Source organism: Myotis yumanensis, unplaced genomic scaffold (genome assembly GCF_028538775.1).
Source record: "Myotis yumanensis isolate MYYU_CA2020_CCGP unplaced genomic scaffold, mMyoYum1.0.hap1 SCAF_10, whole genome shotgun sequence".
Classification (NCBI taxonomy): domain Eukaryota; kingdom Metazoa; phylum Chordata; class Mammalia; order Chiroptera; family Vespertilionidae; genus Myotis; species Myotis yumanensis.
The window spans coordinates 51,356,705-51,376,613 of record NW_027223761.1 but is presented as its reverse complement, the minus strand read 5'-3'; the positions used below and the strand labels follow the sequence as shown (position 1 = coordinate 51,376,613).

General features: G+C 41.5%; 2 pseudogenes; both read right to left on the bottom strand.

The window, feature by feature from the left end:
- Positions 1-1,902: 1,902 nt before the first annotated feature.
- Positions 1,903-14,330, bottom strand: LOC139018458 (heat shock cognate 71 kDa protein pseudogene; annotated as a pseudogene).
- A 119-nt stretch (positions 14,331-14,449) lies between these two features.
- LOC139018457 (cellular tumor antigen p53 pseudogene) lies at positions 14,450-19,163 on the bottom strand (annotated as a pseudogene).
- Positions 19,164-19,909: the final 746 nt, after the last annotated feature.

Genomic DNA, 19,909 nt, shown 5'->3' with positions numbered 1-19,909 from the left:
GAAAGCAAACACTTAGGAAGAGACTTCCCAGCTCAGAATCCTGGTAAACAGGCCTATTAGTTACCATAATTATTTTACTCTATCCTGTATAGTTCTACCCACCTTTCCCTCCTTTGTCCTTTTTCATCCAATTTTCCTATCAAAAAGCAAAGCTTGCTTACACCTGGTATGCCTTAGTGGTTGAGCATCAACCCATGCATCAAGAGGTCTCTGGTTCAATTCCTTGTCAGGCCAGATGCCAGGTTTCAGGCTTGAACCCTGGTTGTGGGTGTGCAGGAGGTAGCAGATCAACGTTGCTCTCATCAATGTTTCTATCTCTCCCATCCACTCTCTCTAAAGAAAACCCCAAAACATAATAAAATAAAATAAAAGCACAGCTCTCTCCATCTACACCTCCTCTGTGCAGTAGAACCTTTGACAGATCACTAACTTGGTCCTTTCTTCAAATTGCCTCCTCCTCCAACTTTTAGACTGTCCCCTCCATAGACAGGGGCTCCAGACTTACCTCTGCCTCTGCTGTGAGCTGGGTATCTAATGATCTGTGGTAGCTCTGGTTAGAGACGTTCCTCTCAGGAGCTCATGGCTGGGAGCTGGAGGCAGTCTGGGTTAGAGGAAGGATGTCATGAGGTGCTGAAAGGGAAGGAACTTCATGAAACCAAGTTGCATTCTCTGATGGACTTTGGACTTGAGCTGGGACTGTAGGTGTGACATATGAAGGGTGGACACAAGTACTAAATTTCACAAACCAATATTACAAGGGCCTTTTGTCTCTACTTTAAATATGAAACTGATAACCAGACATGTAACTTGGTAAAAGTCATGAAAAAAAGCACATAACTGCACAGATAGCATATAAATTAATGATTAACATAAAAAACTGAATCTGAAATGCTATCTGGCAGTCACATTCATTTCCTTGAACATGCTCCACGTTTTACACATTTTTTCGTTCTCACAACTCCTCCCTCACTTTGCTAAGTCTTCTCAGCTGCCTCTTGTTATTGACCAAAAGAAGCCCTTGAACAGAAATGTTTTCATCTCCTGTACATCAATCTTCATGCCTATACCCACTCTCTCCAAAACAAAGCCCAACTTCATTTGTCAGTAATTTCTCCTTTTCTGTTGTAATAGAGAATGTAGCTTTCTATCGCCATACCCTAGGCCTTCCTATCATTTTGTGAACTCATAATTTGTGTATTGAATCGTGGTTTGCTTGAACTCTCTAGAGATGTTTCTGTTTTTTAGACTTTATGCTGACTGATACACTAAAGCCCCAGTTTCATCATCTGTTAAATGGGTTTAATAATAATAATACCTACTGCATTTGGGAAAGATGGGTCTTTGCTTGGGTCCCACTTCAGAAGCCTCACATATCATAAATAATACAAAATCCATTTATTAAAGAAAATGCAGACAGCACTGTCACTTGGTAATCAGTGCTCAGTATGACTGGTCCCCTCAAACATCTGGTCTCATAGTTAACACTATTCGGGCCCAGGGAAACATACCTCTATAGTTTAGACCTATATCCTTACAACAAAACTGTATCTGAATAGAGCAAAAGTTTGTGGTTTATATTGTGGATTTGTTTTTGGTGCCAATTTCAAATAGAGTTTGGTTTAAGACATTGTGTTCTGCCCTTACACTACAGTGCCTAGAAAGTTCAGGGTTATTTCCTCTCCTTGTGCACTTGCTCCACATTCAATTGTTGAGCTTGAAAGTTACTTACTATAGTAGCTCAGCTGTAAAACTACCATGGAATTTGGTACAAATTTGAGTCTTTCAATACTTTGTGTGGAAAAACAACTAAATGCATGTTCAGGTTGCCTTGATCCACCTGTTCATTGGTGGGCCTAGAAGAGGAGTTTCAATGCTAGGGGAGCCCCAGGCTTACCTCCCGCACTAACCTCCTGCACTCTGGGACAGCTTGGGAAGGATAGAGTTGCAGACTTTCTCTAGCTCTCTCTGCTGATGTTCAAATTCTTCCTTCTCTGCAGTCTGATTCTTACCAAGCCAGGTGTAACTTCATTACATTTGTCAAGAATCTTCTGTTTATCCTCATCATTGAGCTGAACTTGAAGTTTCTCATCTTTGGTGATTGCCTCTATATTGACTGCAAAGAGTATAAGTGAATTTTTGGAAGATGCCTTGTCCCACTGCTTCTCCTCTTCAGCTTTGTACTTCTCACAGCTTTCAGACCATATGTTTGCTGTCTTCCTTGGTCAAACAGTTCTCCTGGTTAGTGATGGTAATCTTGTTCTCTTTTCCTGTAGTCGAATCCACAGCAAAGACATTGAAGGTGCCATTAGCATCAATATCAAAAGTGACCTCAATCTGAGGAACACCACAGAGTACAGGTGGCATGTCTGTGAGTTCCAACTTGCCAGGTAGGTTGTTATCCTGGCTATGGTGCACTAGTCTTTGTAATCCTGAGTGAGCACACATGGCTGGTGGTCAGAGTAGGTAGTGAAGGTCTAGGTCTGCCTCAGGCCTAAGTATTTATATCAGACTGGTGGTTCTTGTTTAAAAAGGCTTAGAATTATTGATTTAATTTCTTCTTTTAAAAAAAATTATTGACAGTATCACCCTGTTTGCTCCCCTCTACCCAGCTCCCCACCCCAGGCTATCACCACATTATTGCCTATGTCCATGGGATAATTTCTTCCAGTCCCCCTCACTCCCCATCCCTCTGAGATCTGTTAGTCTCTTACATGTATCCATGCCTCTGATTCTATTTTCTTTGTCAGTTTATTTTGTTCCTTAGATTCCACATATTAGTGAGATCATATGGTATTTGTCTTTCTCTAACTGGCTTATTTTTGCTTAGTGTAATAATATCCAGGTCCATCATGCTGTTGCAAAGGGTAAGAGCTCCATCTTTTTTACAGCTGCATTGTATTCCTTTATGTAAATGTACTACAGCTTTTCATTTACTCATCTACTCATGGTCACTCTCCCCATTTGTTGATGCAGCAGGTCCTGTCTTCTATGACACCCTCCAATCCCAGGTAGGTCATTATCCTTGTGACTTCACTGTCCACATGGACAAGCCATTCAAAACCCTTGCCTTCCTTATTATTGAACTCTTTTTTTTTTTTCTTTTCAGTGGTATTTATTGTTTGGAATTGTCTGACTTTTGTATTAAATATATATATTTTTTTATTTTTTATTTTTTTTATTTTTTATTTTTTATTTTTTATTTTTTTTTTCGCTTAAAGTATTACAAAGGGTATTACATAAGTGTCCTTTTTTCCCCCCCGCCCTTGACAAACCCCTACCCTCCCTTACCCCCCAGTGTCTTATGTCCATTAGTTATGCTTATATGCATGCATACAAGTCCTTCGGTTGATCTCTTACTCCCCTCCCTCCTGCCCCCCAACTCTCTCTGGCCTTCCCACTGCAGTTTGACAATCAGTTTGAGGCAGCTCTGCCTCTGTATCTATTATTGTTCAAAAGTTTGTAATGGTCTTTATTATCCATGAATGAGTGAGATCATGTGGTATTTTTCCTTCATTGACTGGCTTGTTTCACTTAGCATAATGCTCTCCAGTTCCATCCATGATGTTGCAAATGGTAGGAGTTCCTTCTTTTTAACAGCAGCATAGTATTCCATCGTGTAGATGTACCACCGTTTTCTAATCCATTCATCTACTGATGGGCACTTAGGCTGTTTCCAGATCTTAGCTATGGTGAATTGTGCTGCTATGAACATCTGGGTCATATATCCTTTCTGATTGGTGTTTCTGGTTTCTTGGGATATATTCCTAGAAGTGGGATCACAGGGTCAAATGGGAGTTCCATTTCCAATTTTTTGAGGAACCTCCATACTGCCTTCCATAGTGGCTGCACCAGTCTGCATTCCCACCAGCAGTGCACAAGTGTTCCTTTTTCTCCACATCCTCTCCAGCACTTGTCGTTTGTTGATTTGTTGATGATGGCCATTCTGACAGGTGTGAGATGGTACCTCATTGTTGTTTTGATTTGCATCTCTCAGATGATTAGTGACTTTGAGCATGTTTTCATATGTCTCTTGGCTTTCTGAATGTCCTCTTTTGAAAGGTGTCTATTTAGATCCTTTGCCCATTTTTTGATTGGATTGTTTATCTTCTTTTTGTTAAGTTGTATGAGTTCCCTATAAATTTTGGAGATTAAGCCCTTATCAGATATGACGTTGGCAAATATGTTTTCCCATGAGGTGGGTTTTCTTGTTGTTTTGTTGATGGTTTCTTTTGCTGTGCAGAAGCTTTTTATTTTGATGTAGTCCCATTTGTTCATTTTCTCTTTAGTTTCAACTGCCCTAGGAGCTGTATCAGTGAAGAAATTGTTTTGGCATATGTCTGAGATTTTGTTGCCTTTGTATTCTTCTAGAATTTTTATGGTTTCCTGTCGTACATTTAAGTCCTTTATCCATTTTGAGTTTATTCTTGTGTAAGGTGTAAGTTGGTGGTCTAGTTTCATTTTCTTGCATATGTCTGTCCAATTTTCCCAACACCATTTATTAAAGAGACTATCTTGGCTCCATTGTATGTTCATGCCTCCTTTGTCAAAAATTAATTGAGCATATTGGTTCGGGCTAATTTCTGGACTCTCTATTCTATTCCACTGATCTATATGTCTGTTCTTGTGCCAGTACCAGGCAGTTTTGAGAACAGTGGCTTTGTAATACAGCTTGATATCTGGCATTGAGATCCCACCTACTTTGTTCTTTCTCAGGATCGTTGCAGCTATTCGGGGTCTTTTTTTATTCCAGATGAATTTTTGGAGAGTTGGTTCTAGATCTTTGAAGAAGGCCATTGGTATTTTAATGGGAAGTGCATTGAATGTATAGATTGCTTTGGGTAGTATGGACATTTTAATGATGTTGATTCTACCAATCCAAGAACATGGTATGTTCTTCCATCTGTTTATGTCTTCCTCTATCTCTTTTTTCAACGTCCTGTAGTTTTCTGAGTAGAGGTCTTTAACCTCTTTAGTTAAGTTTATTCCTAGGTATCTTAATTTTTTTGGTGCGATGGTAAATGGGATTGTTTTTCTGATCTCCCTTTCTGAAAGTTCACTATTGGTGTATAGAAATGCCTCAGATTTCTTGGGGTTAATTTTGTATCCTGCTACATTGCCAAATTCATGTATTAAGTCTAGTAGCTTTTTGATGGAGTCTCTAGGGTTTTGTATGTATAATATCATGTCGTCTGCAAATAAGGACAGTTTTACTTCCTCTTTTCCAATTTGGATGCCTTTTATTTCTTCTTCTTGCCTAATTGCAATGGCTAATACTTCCAGTACTATGTTGAACAGGAGTGGTGAGAGTGGGCATCCCTGTCTTGTTCCTGTTCTTAGGGGAAATGGTGTTAGTTTTTGACCATTGAGTATGATGTTGGCTGTGGGCCTGTCATATATGGCTTTTATTATGTTGAGGTATGATCCTTCTATTCCCACCTTTCTGAGAGTTTTTATCAAAAATGGGTGTTGGATTTTGTCGAATGCCTTTTCTGCATCAATTGATATGACCATGTGGTTTTTTTCTTTCAATTTGTTTATGTGATGTATCACATTTATTGATTTACGGATGTTGTACCATCCTTGCATCTCTGGGATAAATCCTACTTGGTCATGGTGTATGATCCTTCTGATGTACTGCTGGATCCGATTTGCTAAGATTTTGTTGAGGATTTTGGCATCTATGTTCATGATGGATATTGGCCTGTAATTCTCTTTCATTGTGATGTCTTTACCTGGTTTTGGTATTAGGGTGATGCTGGCTTCATAGAATGAGCTTGGAAGTGTTCCTTCCTCTTGAATTTTTTGTAGTAGTCTGAGGAGGGTAGGTTTTAGTTCTTCCTTGAATGTTTGGTAGAACTCCCCTGTGAAGCCGTCTGGCCCTGGGCTTTTGTTTGCTGGAAGCTTTCTGATGACTGCTTCAATTTCTTCCATAGTTATTGGCCAATTGAGGTTTTTAGATTCTTCCTGATTGAGTTTTGGAATGTTGTATTTTTCTAGGAATTTGTCCATTTCCTCCAGGTTGTCTAGTTTGTTGGAGTAGAGTTGCCCATAGTATTGTTTAACAATCATTTGTATTTCTGTGGGGTCTGTTGTTATTTTGCCTCTATCATTTCTGATTTGGTTTATTTGGGACCTCTCTCTTTGCTTCTTGGTGAGCCTGGCGAGGGGTTTGTCAATCTTGTTTATCCTTTCAAAGAACCAGCTCTTGGTTTCATTGATTTTCTGTATTGTTTTTTTGGTCTCTATGTCATTGATTTCTGCTCTAATCTTTATTATCTCCTTCCTTCTGCTCACTCTGGGGTTTTCTTGTTGCTCTCTTTCTAATTCTTTGAGTTGTAGAGTTAGATGATTGACTACCATTTTTTCTTGTTTTTTGAGATAGGCCTGTAGAGCTATAAACTTTCCTCTCAGGACTGCTTTCATTGTGTCCCAGAGGTTTTGGATTGTTGTGTTTTCATTGTCATTAGTGTCCAGGATGTTTTTAATTTCTTCTTTGATGTCATCGGTAACCCAATCAATATTTAATAACATGCTATTCAGCTTCCAAGTGTTTGAGTATTTTGGGTTGTTTTTATTGTAGTTTATTTCTAACATTATACCATCGTGGTCTGCGAAGAAGCTTTTTATGATTTCAATCTTCTTGAATTTGTGGAGACTTTGCTTGTGACCCAATATGTGGTCTATTTTTGAATATGTCCCATGAGCACCTGAGAGGAATGTATATTCCGCAGCTGTGGGGTGAAGTGTTCTGAAGATGTCAATTAAGTCCATCTGATCTAGTGAGTCATTTAGGATTGCTGTTTCTTTGCTGAGTTTTTGTCTAGCGGATTTATCCAGTGATGTCAGTGGTGTATTAAAGTCCCCTACTATGATTGTATTGTTGTTGATCTCTCCCCTGATATCTTCCAGAAGTTTTCTTATGTATGTGGGTGCTCCTGCATTGGGTGCATATATGTTTACCAGGGTTATATCTTCTTGTTGTATTGATCCCTTTAGTATTATGAAGTGGCCTTCCTTATCTCTGGTTATGGCCTTCACTTTGAGATGTATTTTGTCAGATATAAGTATTGCTACCCCAGCTTTCTTTTCCTTTCCATTTGCGTGAAAGATATTTTTCCATCCCTTCACTTTCAGTCTGTGTGAGTCCCTTCCAATGAGGTGGGTCTCTTGTAGACAGCAGATGTATGGGTCATGTTTTTTTATCCATTCAGCCACTCGATGTCTTTTGGTTGGAGCATTTAGTCCATTTACATTTAAAGTTATTATTGAAAGGTACTTGTTTGTAGCCATTTCTTTTTTTTGTGTGTGTGTGGCTGTTTTCTTTCTGAGCTTGATATTTCTTCTTTTTACACCAGTCCCTTTAGCATTTCTTGCATGGCTGGCTTGGTGGTGATAAACTCCCTTAGCCCTTTTTTGTCTGTGAAGCTTCTTATTTCCCCTTCAATTTTGAATGATAGCCTTGCTGGATAGAGTATTCTTGGATTCAGTCCTTTGCTTTGCATCACTTTGTAGATTTCCGTCCATTCTTTTCTGGCCTGATGTGTTTCTGTTGAGAAATCATTTGATAATCTAATGGGAGATCCCTTGTATGTTACTTTCCGTCTCTCTCTTGCAGCCTGTAAGATTCTCTCTTTATCCTGAACATTTGCCATGGTAATTATGATGTGTCTTGGTGTGGGTCTTTTCGGGTTCACCTTGTTTGGGACTCTCTGGGCTTGTGTGACTTTTTTCTTCCCCACCTCAGGGAAGTTTTCTGATATTATTTCTTCGAATAGGTTTTCTAATCCATGTTCATCTTTCTGTTGTTCTGGCACCCCTGTTATTCGTATGTTGTTTCGTTTCATGTTGTCCCAAAGCTCCCTTAGGCTCTCCTCCTGTCTTTTAATTTTTTTCTCCATTTGCTGTACAGTTTGAGTGTGTTTTGCTTCCTTGTCTTCTAATTCACTGATTCGGTCCTCCGCTTCTCCCAGTCTACTGTTGATACTTTCAATGGAGTTTTTTATTGAAGCTATGTCACTCTTCATTTCTTCTTGGGACTTACTTAAGTTGTTGATTTTTTCATCTGTTTCTTCTAGCTTCTTGCATAAGTAGTTGAGTTTTTCATCTGTTTCTTCTTGCTTCTTGAACATCCAGTGCATGTACTCTAGGAACCTTATTCTGAATTCTTTTTCCGTCATGTTGCATATCTCTGTCTCACTTAGCTGCTTTTCTGGTGAGTCCTCCTTTTCTTTCCTTTGGGGGTTTCTTTGCCTACCCATGTTTGATCTCGCTGACATATGTAGATGTTGAGATGTTCAGTGGCTGCTCCCTGGGTGGCAGGGGCTCCTTGGGTTGTGGTTGCTGCTCAGACGGTTGCGGTAGCAGCTGCTTTCCAGTTGGCAGCAGCTCCTCTTGTGGGTGTTGTTCACAGCTGTGTTGGCTCTTCTGGCTGGTGGGGGGAGGCTTCACGTACAGCTGCTGTTCCACAGACAGAGGGTGTGGTGATCAGGAGGCTGTGGTGATCAGGAGGCTGCGGTGATCAGGGGGCTGCTGTTGCTTGGATCTGCTGCGTTGATTTAAAGGCACAAAATACAACAGAGCAAGGCACAACGTACCAGGCACTGAACACAAGTATATTCACAATATTAATAACCCCAAATAAAGGTGACCACCCGAATTAAGAGAATTAGGGGATAAGGGAGAAAGAAGAGAAGAAGATAAAAGAGAGAACAGAAAAGAAAAATAAGAAAAAAACAAACAAAAAAGGAGTGCAAAAATAGAATTGGGAAAAAAGAGGGGGGAAAAAAAGAGAGCGAAAAAAGAGAATGAAGTAGAAGCGGGGAAGAGACTATTGGTATGAGGAGCAAACTCCAATAGAACTGCCACTAATCTCAACAAATTCCAGCAACAGATCCCTGGAGATGAATGCAAACTACAAACCACCAATAATATCCAGAGGGGTAAGGGAAAACAGAAGCACAAAAATAACCAGGGTGGGGTGGGGGAGGGAAGGGAAAAACCAGCAGAAAAAAAAAAAGAAAAAGAAAAAGAAAAAGAAAAACAACCTCACAACAAGTCCTAAAAAGAAGAAAAAACACAAAACAAAACAAACAAACAAATAAAAAAAAAAAAAGCCCAATATATTCAACAATCAAGAAAACAATAGAAAGATAAGAGAGAAAAAAATGTTTGGAAAGTGAAGAAGGATAAAGAATAGGTGTATAAGGATTTAGAGCAGTAGATTGGAAATAGGATATATAAGTAGGGTGGAATTAGACAGGGGGTAAAAAGAGGGAATTGGGAAAGTCTGGAGCAGGAATAGGGTAAGAGAAACAGGACACCAAAAGGGGAAAAGTAAGGAAGAGGGTTTTAGCAAAGAGGTGGAATTGAGATAGGGAAAATTAATGCTAAAGGAACGATGAAAATAGAATGGAGAACACTAATCCCAAAAGAAAATAAAGAGAAAATAAAATGGCACTTTAAAAAATGGTAAAATGGTAGCAGTAATAATACTGGTTAAAAATAAAAATGTGGTAATTGAAAGGGTAAAATCAGGTGATGGAAAAAGAAGAAAAAGAGAAAAAAAAATTGGTTTCTTAGTAAAAAGGTGAAAAAATTAAAAAGAAAAAGAAAAAGAAAAAATTTGCAGTAGTGATGGTCTTTCGGTTCTTCTACTCTTCAACCTGGTTCACCTTAGTCCTGCCAGGTATTTAGGAGAGTGTTGAATTTGCCTGCATTACACTGTTCCTCCGTGCTGTAAATCACAGTCCTGATTTTAAAGCAGGCCGTATTTGTGATCCAGTCTGCCTTAATTTGTATTCCCCTAAGAGTCAGTTTGTGGCTCAGCCTCTGGGTGGCAGTGTTTTTGGGTTGGCCTCTGAGGCTATACAGCTTCTCTATCCTTTTTTAATCCTTACCCTGCTCTGTGTTGTTGGTGGGACTGAAAATCCCTCTATAGGCCAGACCCTGGTAACTCCCCGGGACTAATCAGCTTGTTTTAATCCTTTATCTCATACAGGGTGGAATCTGGGTGTGGCTGTGCTCCTTGCCTGGGGGGCTAGGGGGAGGAATTCCACCCTCTGGAGGAATGGCTGCCCCAGTCCTGGGCCCAGGGGTGTCTCAGCACTCAATTCGCTGCCACCTCCTCCGGCTCCCCCTCTTTCCTCAGCCTCTCCCCAGATTCCCCTCGTCTGCACCTTCACCCTCTCTTCAGCACAGGTGAGTGTCTGTATCCGAACTGTCCTATGAGCAGGGTTCAGTGAAAACAAAGAAACAGACAAACGCCGGCCCGCCGCGGAAACGCTCCTCTCTTACCGGTCTGGGAAATGCTCCTCTCTTACCAGCACTGCATGGTCTGGGAAACGCTCCTCTCTTATGGGCACTGCATGGTCTGATCAGTTCCTCAGGGTGCCCCCTTTAGTCTCAGTTCTCCGCAATCACAAAATCCAAATCTCAAATCTCCTGGCGCCAGCAAACCCGCGGAACTCCTTACCCTGGTCAGGGTCTGTGTCTGTCCCAAGAGACGTGGCTGTCTGCCATGCGGTCTCCCTCCGACCCTCTGGGCTCAGGTCTGGCAAACTTTCCTGCCCAGATCCCTGGTTTTTAACCTTTCCAGGGGAGGTCTGCCCTTTCCGGCTGCAAACCGTCTCACCAGCTGAGTAAATTTGCCAATTCGGGGTGGGTGTTATTAGTTTCAGCTGCTTACTCCGTTTGCTCCGGGACAAGACCTGGGACGCGTCTGCCTATATCGCCGCCATCTTGCTTCCCCTTGTTATTGAACTCTTTAACAACAAATGTTTATTGAATGCTTTCTTTGTTCCCTGTACTATATTAGGTAGTGTGTTTAGAGTGATGTTAAAAAATCATGCCTCCCATCTTCAGTAAACTTACTGTAAACTGAGTGACAGTAACAATAAATATGAATGCAATAAATAGGAGTTATATGTACAATTGCATCGTTTTAGTATCAATATTATAAAAAGATAAAAATACACAAAAGAGAATAATGCTGGAATCTAATTCAGGCAGATGCATGTTAAAAGAAATGCTCTATGGAAGTAATATTTATTCCAAGACTAGAGAGTAAGTAGTATTTTCCAGATGAAGAATAGAGAGAATAATTGAAAAACTACCACATATAAATGGGGTACAATGTTGTTGGAAAACACAATGACGTAGGTGACCATATTCATATGGGAAATTTAAAAATTTAAATGTAAGTCAGATATCAGATATTTCTAGAATTGGCCATGACAATGAGTGGAGAAAAATGGGGTCAAAGTGAATATCTACATAATTTGCTCTCTCTCTAGCTCCCTAATTTGCTCCCAATTAAATTCCCTCTTTCTGGCTATAGTTCTAGGATAGGAGACTAAGAAGTTAAGTTTGGTGAGTGTTTGGTGCTCAGCTACACCTGGTTTGAATGGACAAATTATCTTAGACAAGTCTTATTCCCTTTCTACATGTTAGTTTCCTCTGACTTTCTCTTTGAAATGTATTAGGATATGGTACCGGGAATTAAACATTATTTTCATTGCACTTTTATTTTCACCTCCTTCTAAGAATAAGGTTCCTAGATGTAAAGCACTTACTTCAGCGGAGGCTTTGATAGGCCTGGACAGGAAAATTTGGAGGTAGGAGTTAAAGTTGAGTTTTCCGCTATAATAGAAGTAAATAATTCAGTGTGTGTGTGTGTGTGTGTGTGTGTGTGTGTGTGTTGAAGACACGGTTTAGGGAGGAAGGAATGAAACAATGAAGAGTGAGTATGGATGGAGGAAAAGGTTGCTGGAGCTTGGACAAAGCAGGATTTTGGTGTGACCCCACCATGTCATTCTCTCAAAATATAAATAAATTCTACTAAGAAAAGGCCAGAATAGAGTATGCCAGTCAGAGGAGGTAGCAAGTGTGAAGGTCCGATGTAAGAAAAAGCCTAATGCCTGGTCAAAGCCAGTGTGCCCAGAGCTCAGTAAGGGAGAAAGGAAGATAAACTGGGATGAAGTTTGAGAGCTAGAGAGAGGGCAAATGTCATAGGTCTTTACGTTGACTCTACTTTTTCCACTGGCTCTCATGGCCATTTTAGGTGTTGTCATCACCAAGAATTGCCCCACATCTGACTTCAATCCAATCTGAATATGGCTGCATAAGCCATTGTGTTCCCCTTCTCTACTTAGGTATAAAATACCAGCAGAAAAAGAACCCCCCAAACCACACCAAAAAAACAACTGTAAATACCCGACATTAAAATAGGTGTAAAGGCTGCTAAACGTAGTTATGGGCACATAGAGGCTATGTGGGAGGAAGTGAAGAGAGGTGTGGAAAATGGTGAGAAGAGCATGCAATAGCAAATATCAGAAAGCACTAGCAATGATATCCTTACTGAGGACCAGGAACACACCTTGAAAAGGAAAAGCTAAGTGCTTGTTTGTTATAAATGGTTCAGGAGCTGAGGTGTGTATCCTAGGCCTATTAATATTTAGAGAAGCAGAGGGCATGGGATATGCAAATATTCACACACAGGAGCCATATTGGTAGGAAGAAGCCTGTCTCTGTGGCAGCAGTTGGATATGAGAATCAGCTATTCTGGAAGACTGAACCAGCTATCCTCCTTGCCTCACAAGAAACTTGTGGAAATAGCTGGCCCAGGAAAATTCAATGCATGTAATAATGAATAAGACAGTAAGACTGGCATAGCAACCATACAAAAATTATATGTGGAAAAAGGCTAAAAAGGATAATCAAGATTTACTAGAGAAATGCAGCCATGGAATAGATGAATATTGTAGCCAAACATTTAGCCATGAATTAAAATACTCTTAATGAATATTAGTCTCTATGAAGGAATACCACAAAACAGAAATACAATAATTTAAGAAAACCATGGCAAGACAACAGGATCTAGCAGATATTAGTAAGAAAGGGAAATATAAACATAGCCAGATAAATCAAAGTTATTACTGCATGTTAACAAAGAGTTGATCTGTATTTAGGCTCATATTTTTGCAACAGATCATCTAGGAAGAGGGAGAATATCAGCACAAAAACCTGAGGAGAAACATTGTAAATAAGATGCAGGAGAGACTGACCCTTTGGAGGGCAAGTAGAGAGAAAGTCTGATAGTAGTTTTTGGTGAAGAATGCTAATGCTTGGATCCCCTCAAAATCCATATGTTGAAATCCCAATGCCCAATGTGAAGCTCTGAGACCATGAATGGGATTAGGGTCCTTATAAAAGAGATCACCTCCTATCCCCCTCAAGCTCCCTATCCCGTCTACCATGTTAGGACACAATGAAATGTTGGCTGTTGCAACCTGGAGGAGGTTGACTAAGACCCTGAGTATGCTGACTTCCTGATCTTGAACTTACACCCTTCAGAACTGAGAAATAATTTTTTTTATTGTTTATAAGACATAGGCTTTGTTATACCAGCCTGAATGGACTGAAGGTCCTATTACATGGAGAGGATAAGTAGGTGTAGACTAAAAAATTTGGTCAGAAAAGGATGGGAGAATTTAGAAAAAGAGGAGGGAAGTTGATTCTGGCAGTGAGACTGGTGTGGGTGTGAGGAAGAGAGCAGGACAAATTTATGTGCTCCACCATGAAGTGTGAGCATCAATCCCATTTTGGGCAGAATGAAGGGAGAGAGAAAACTTATTTGCTATGGAGAATTATTCTTTTTTTTCTCATTTAGTACTGGGTTCCAGACAGAATATGTCAGATTCTTCTGAGAAGTTTCACTGAGTAACAGTGATGTTGTTACATTGAACAAGTCACTTTTGTCCTGGAAGTGAATCTCAGTCTCAGTTGAAATTTCTCCTCCCTCAGAGTCCATCCATTGAACCTTTGGCTGAGGGATCCAGCCCTCTGGCTTGCACACCACTTCCATTTGTCTAGACTCAGTGACTTCAACATGGATTTGATGATGTGAGCCAAGAACTGGGAGGAAGAAGAGAGAGAATTCAGGTCTTAAACTAATTTCCCTGCACTCATATATACCTCCCCTGCTTCTGAAGAGTTGTTGTTGGGTAGCATTCAGTGTGTAGAAGAGGAAACTGAGGCTTTGAACAAATCTTGGAAACAAAGAATGGGACCTAGAATTCTGGGCTAGAAAGGGTTCCAACACAATCCCACACAAATGACCCCTGACTATTTCTTTACTTCCACGATGAGTCCCTTTTATATATTTTATTTAGCCCCAAACAGTGATATATGGATGATGGGGTAAGTAGACGTAATGGCCATCTCCATTTTTCCTATGACTTCTTTATATTTTGCAGAAAAATTGAATCAGAGGACGGAGTCCATCACAGAATAAACTCACCTCTGTGGGGTGTCAAGGGGATAAATGTGACCATTACCTGCCACTTTCAACTCAATCACTGTATCACTGTAGAAGGAGCCATGTTGGAAGGCAGAGCAATACTGCTCACTGTCAGAGGGTCAGACATTAAGGATTCTCAGGACTACAATCCCCTCATGCATAATTTCTTTCACAAGCTTTATCCTCCTCAAATAAGTCCTCCATGGCTTTCTCAGGCTTGCACCTGCCATTCTCATTCAGTTGCACCATCTGAGAACGTAGGGATCAGGTACAGCTTCTTTTCTTCCTCCTCCTTCTCCTCCTTCTCTTCCTCCTCCTCTTCCTCCTCCTCCTCTTCCCCCTCCTCCTCCTCCTTCTCCTTCTCCTTCAAGAATACCCTTCAACATTTCATGTAATACTGGTTTGGTAGTGATGAACTTCTTTAGCTGTTTCTTCTCTGTGAAGCTCTTAATCTGACCTTCAATTCTAAATGATAGCTTTGCTGGGTAAATTAATCTTGTTTGTAGGCCCTTGCTATTCATAACTTTGAACATTTCTTGTCACTCCCTTCTGGCCTGCATAGTGTCTATTGAGAAATCAGCTGACAGTTGTATGGGCACTCCCTTGTAGGTAACTAACTGCTTTTCTCTTGCTGCTTTTAAGATACTCTCTTGGTCTTTAAACCTTGGCATTTTAATTATGATGTGACTTGGAGTGGGCCTCTTTGGATTCCTCTTGTTTGAGACTCTCTGTGCTTCCTGGACTTGTAAGTCTATTTCTTTCATCAGGCAGGGGAAGTTTTCTGTCATTATTTCTTCAAATAGGTTTTCAATATCTTGCTCTCTCTTCTCCTTCTGGCACCCCTGTGATGTGAATGTTAGTACATTTGAAGTTGTTCCAGAGGCTCCTTACACTATCTTCATATTTTTGAATTCTCTTTGCTCTTCTGATTGGGTGTTTTTTGCTTCTTCATATTGCAAATCATTAATTTGATTCTTGACACCCTCTACTCCATTGTTGATTTTCTGTAATTATTCTTTATCTCAGTTAGTGTATGCTTAATTTCTGACTGGTCATTTTTCATGTTTTTGAAATTCTCACTAAGTCCGTTGAAGCTCTCATTAAGATCCTTGAACAATCTAATAACAGTTTTGATCTCTGTATCTAGTAGTTTGCTTGCTTCCATTTCATTTAGTTCTTTTTCTGCAGATTTCTTTCATTTTTGACATGTTTCTTTCTACCTGTATGATGGCTGTGTTTGTGTCTATGTAATAGGTAGACCTGATATGTATGTCTCCTGGAATTGGTAGAGTGGCCTTGTGTAGTACATATTCTGTAGTGCCCAGTGGCTCAGCCCCCCTGCCCCCCCACCCTCCCCCAGTAACCTGAGCTGGGCATTCTTGTTTGGGCTGCGTGCATCACTGGGAAGAATTGATCTCCAGGACAATTGGCTGTGAGGACCAGCTGCAACTACAGCAGAAGAGCTGCTGTGCAGGAGAAATCCCTATGGAGCAGGAATTGCTTCAGTGGAGTTTTGATGCTCACTGAGTCTTCCCCTTGAGTGTGTCCCTCATTAATGTATGGAGTTGTAATCTGATGTGGTTTAAAGCTGTCCACTTGGTGTCCCAACTCTGGGGCCTCCTGGGCATTGCAAATTCAGCCACTATCTACCAATCTGCAGATGGCTGCTACTTTTGTTGGGCTTGGAAATGCCCAAGTGAGACCAAGCTGTGAAGCAAGGAAGGCTACTGTTAGTGCTGTGTCTTGGGCCTCTTACTGGTAGATATGAGGTACTCTGATGTCAGCTGCTGCTTGTTTGAGAGATTTTAGTTAAATCTGAAGCTTGAGTCAGGAAAGGACATTCATATGGAAAAACTGCTGCAAACAGCTTGGGTGGGGCTGCAAACTGGGTGAAATAGGTCTCAGGAAATCACCAGGGTGAAGCCAATAGTGTGAGCTAGGTTGATGGAGACTCAGATATGGCTGCCAGCCAGCTCTGTGACAGGATGTCTCAGCACAGGACCAATGACCCCTGTAAGCACCCCTGTATGGGAGAAAGCTGTCCCCAAGTCATTGTACCAGTTCCAGACAATCCAGTTCCTCTCTGTGTGTTCCTGGATCCCCCCCAAGCCGATTGCCCAGCCCTAGAGCTGAGTGGGTGTTAGACAAGGTAAGTTGCTGTGCTGGCCCTTTAAGAGGAATTGCTGGGACTCCAGCAGCCTTTGTGTCATTTAGCCACTCTCCCCACTTGTTTATATAGCCCAAAGTTTTGGGGTCTTCTCTTCCAAGCTTTGGAACCCTGGGCTAGGGGCCTGTTGTGGGGCTGGAACCCTTGCTCCTCAAGGAGGCATCTGCAACATAGATATACTTCCTGATTAAAAAAACGCCACATTTGGGTGTCAGAACAGCCCATTTCATCCCCCTATTCTTCCTAGCATTCTCAATGTGCTTTCTTCTTTACTTCTCTAGTTGTAGGGTTTATATTCAGCTATATTTCCGGTGGTTTTGAATGATGGTTGCTCTGTATTTTAGTTGTAATTTTGATGTGGTTGTGGGAGGTGTCAATTACTGCCATTTACCTATGCCACCATCTTGGTTCCAAGGCCATTCTTTTCTTTCTCACTCTTTTAAAAAATATTTTTTAATAATTTCAGAGAGGAAGGGAGAGGGAGAGATAGAAACATCAATGATTAGCTGCCTCCTGTACACTCCTTTCTAGGGATTGAACCCCCTACTGGGCATGTGTCCTGACCGGGAATCAAAGTGTTACCTCCCGGTTCATAGGTTGATGCTCAACCACTGATCAACACTGGCCTGGCAGACAGGAATCATTTTCTACTGGAGGTTGGTGCATTGGGAATGGGTTCCCATGCTATAGTATCTCCATATCTCCTATGTGTTTCTATGTGGTTTCTTTCTCACTTGTTGTGTAGAAACTGCTCAGTCAGCCCCTAGGTATTCTTCAGGGGGAACTGCTCTATCTGTAGGTAGGAATTCAATGTGTTTATGGGAGGAGGTAAGTTCAGGGACTTCTTACACTGCCTTTTTGGACAGGAAGATACAGATCTTACACTAGAGATGGGATCTTACAGGGTGTTGGATGGTTGACATTTCCTTTTAGGTGCTCAGGTTCACCAGGAGGTTAGACAGGATTTGACTAGGCCAGTAGAGAAGGAACTTAGAAATTCCCTCCTGTAAACTAGCTGCCCAGTCAGAGAAACCATTAACCCATCCACCAACGGGGATAGGAAACCAGCACCATGAGGGAATCTGATCCTAAACATACATTATTTCATTAATCCCCACAATAGGCCTTGAGCAGGTATAATTATTGGCATTTTATCAATGTGGACAATTATAGTGGGAGACATTGATCAACTTGAGATGGCTTCCCTGTCTAGCTTCCAACCTGGTTTATGGCTGACTTAAAACCTAACCCTTACGTGCAAGAACATTTTCCAACCTCTCCCAAATGGTCTTCACAATAAAAACCTTAAAAGCTAACCTGAAACATCCCAGTGCCTCCCCGTCCTCCAAAAAAAAAAAAAAAAAAAAAAAAAAAGAAGAACAAACAAACAAATCCCCAGTGCAGGCCAATTTCTTTAGTAGAGTCCTAAGCCAAGCTGAATGGAATTCTGGGGTGTTCCTGAGGCACATCTGTACCAAGCAGAGGTCGAAGCTCCTAAGCCCCCCACAATGCCAGGAAATGGGGACAAGGTTGGTGGTGTCAATAGGGGGAAGGAAACAGAGGTGATTTGAATGAGGTCCCTCTCTCTTAAACATGGGTGTTTTTTTTATTGTGGGAGGTAGATTGCCCCTTTTTAGATAGACTTCAGTGGCTGGAGAGTCTTGTTCCCCTCTGGGTTCTTTCCATCCTTTAGCTCTAAGGCTTCATTCAGTTCTGGGAATGTCTGGAAGAGTTCATGGATCTGAAGGGTGAAATATTCTCCATTCAGTTGCATTTTTGGTGCGGGAGAGGAGTTGGTGTTGGTGGGTAGTGCTCAATTCCTGCTCTCAGTGGGCTGCTTGAGTCAAGTTTTTCCCTTCTTGTGGAAATTTTCTTCTTCTGGGTGCTGGTCTCTCTCAGGACAGGGGCAAGCACATATCTCAAAGCTGTTCTGTCCCAGCAGATTACCACTGGAGTCTTTCAATGTGATGATGGTGAGGATGGGCTGCCAGTTCATGCCTCCCATGTAGGAGTTGTTACACATGAAGTTGTAGCGAATGATGGTACAGTCAGAGTTCAGGTCAGGTGGCTCATAGTGTACATCCCATACTATGTTGAAATGTATTTTTGTCATGCAAATACTAGGCACATAAGTTCCTTTTCACCCAGATAAGATGGCGAGAAGGGGCCAGACTATCACTATATTCAGAGCAACACTCATGGTAGGAACAGTGCCTCATGACCTCTGTCAAGTACCTGAACTTCTCATAGATGGCCATGGCACAGACACAGGTACTGAGTGGGGGCGGGGAGCTGACCTACACTTGCAGGGGGCCAGTCTTTGCTAGCTGGCAAAACAATAATTTGAGGGTAGAGGAGCATGTGCAGTTTACAGACCTGCTATCCCAAAATTGAGGAATCCTAAACAGACACCATAGCTGTCAGCGTAGGTCTTCTGGGAAGGACAAAGTATGTCAAGGGCCAGAAGGGGGCTGGTGCTGGGATAGTAGCTGCTGGTGCAGGAGTTGCTGGAATACTGGGGGCTTCATTTGGACCTTTGTCCAGACAGGTTACAAGGTCTGGGGACAGCAGCAGTTCATCCACTGCCAGGGATACTTCGGGGTCAGAACATTGTTTTCATGACGTAGGTTTCTGCCAGTCCGACAATGTCTCCTGACTCCGAAGGGGCCCCATGAAGTGTTCTGACTGTGGCTCCTCCATTGCAGCTCCCAGGAAGGCAGTGTGGCTGTCAAACCTCAGGGGACTGTATCATGGTCCTGGAAAGCACACTTGGAGGTCAGCTGCCAGGTGACCCCAGGGGCCCCGAGGATACCTGCCTCCAGGTGTTGGCTCTGGACTTTTTGCAGGTGTGTATTTTGTTTCTTGATTACCATTTGCATAGATAGTTGTTTTTCTCACTTTTTTTGGTTTTTATTTTCACTTATTTTTTATTGAATTTAGTGGGGTGACATTGCTAATAAAATTATATAAGTTTATATAATACATCATCTATGTATTGTATTGTGTGTTCACTACCCCTAGTCAAGTCTTCCATCACCATACATCCGTTCCCCAACCTCTCGTGCCTAGACAGTTTTAACAGTGCCATCTGGATACTCCACATTCTTGCACTGGGTAGTATGTAGTTCTCTCTGGTCATTAATAAACTATGATTTTGCTGCCATCTAATAGTAATCTAACAGTTGTACCATCTTGAAAAATGGTTTGTTTTTGTCCATCAGGAAATAACATTTCATTTATTTGTTTTGGGATGGGGGTGTATGGAGGGGGAGCGAAAGAGAGAGAGAGAGAGAGAGAGAGAGAGAGAGAGAGAGAGAGAGAGAGAAACATCCATCAGTTGCCTCATGTGGTGCCCCACCAGATGGAACCTGCAAACCCGCAACCGCAGTATGTGTCATGACTCGAATGCAACCCTTCAGTGCACAGGATGAACCACGAAGCAACAC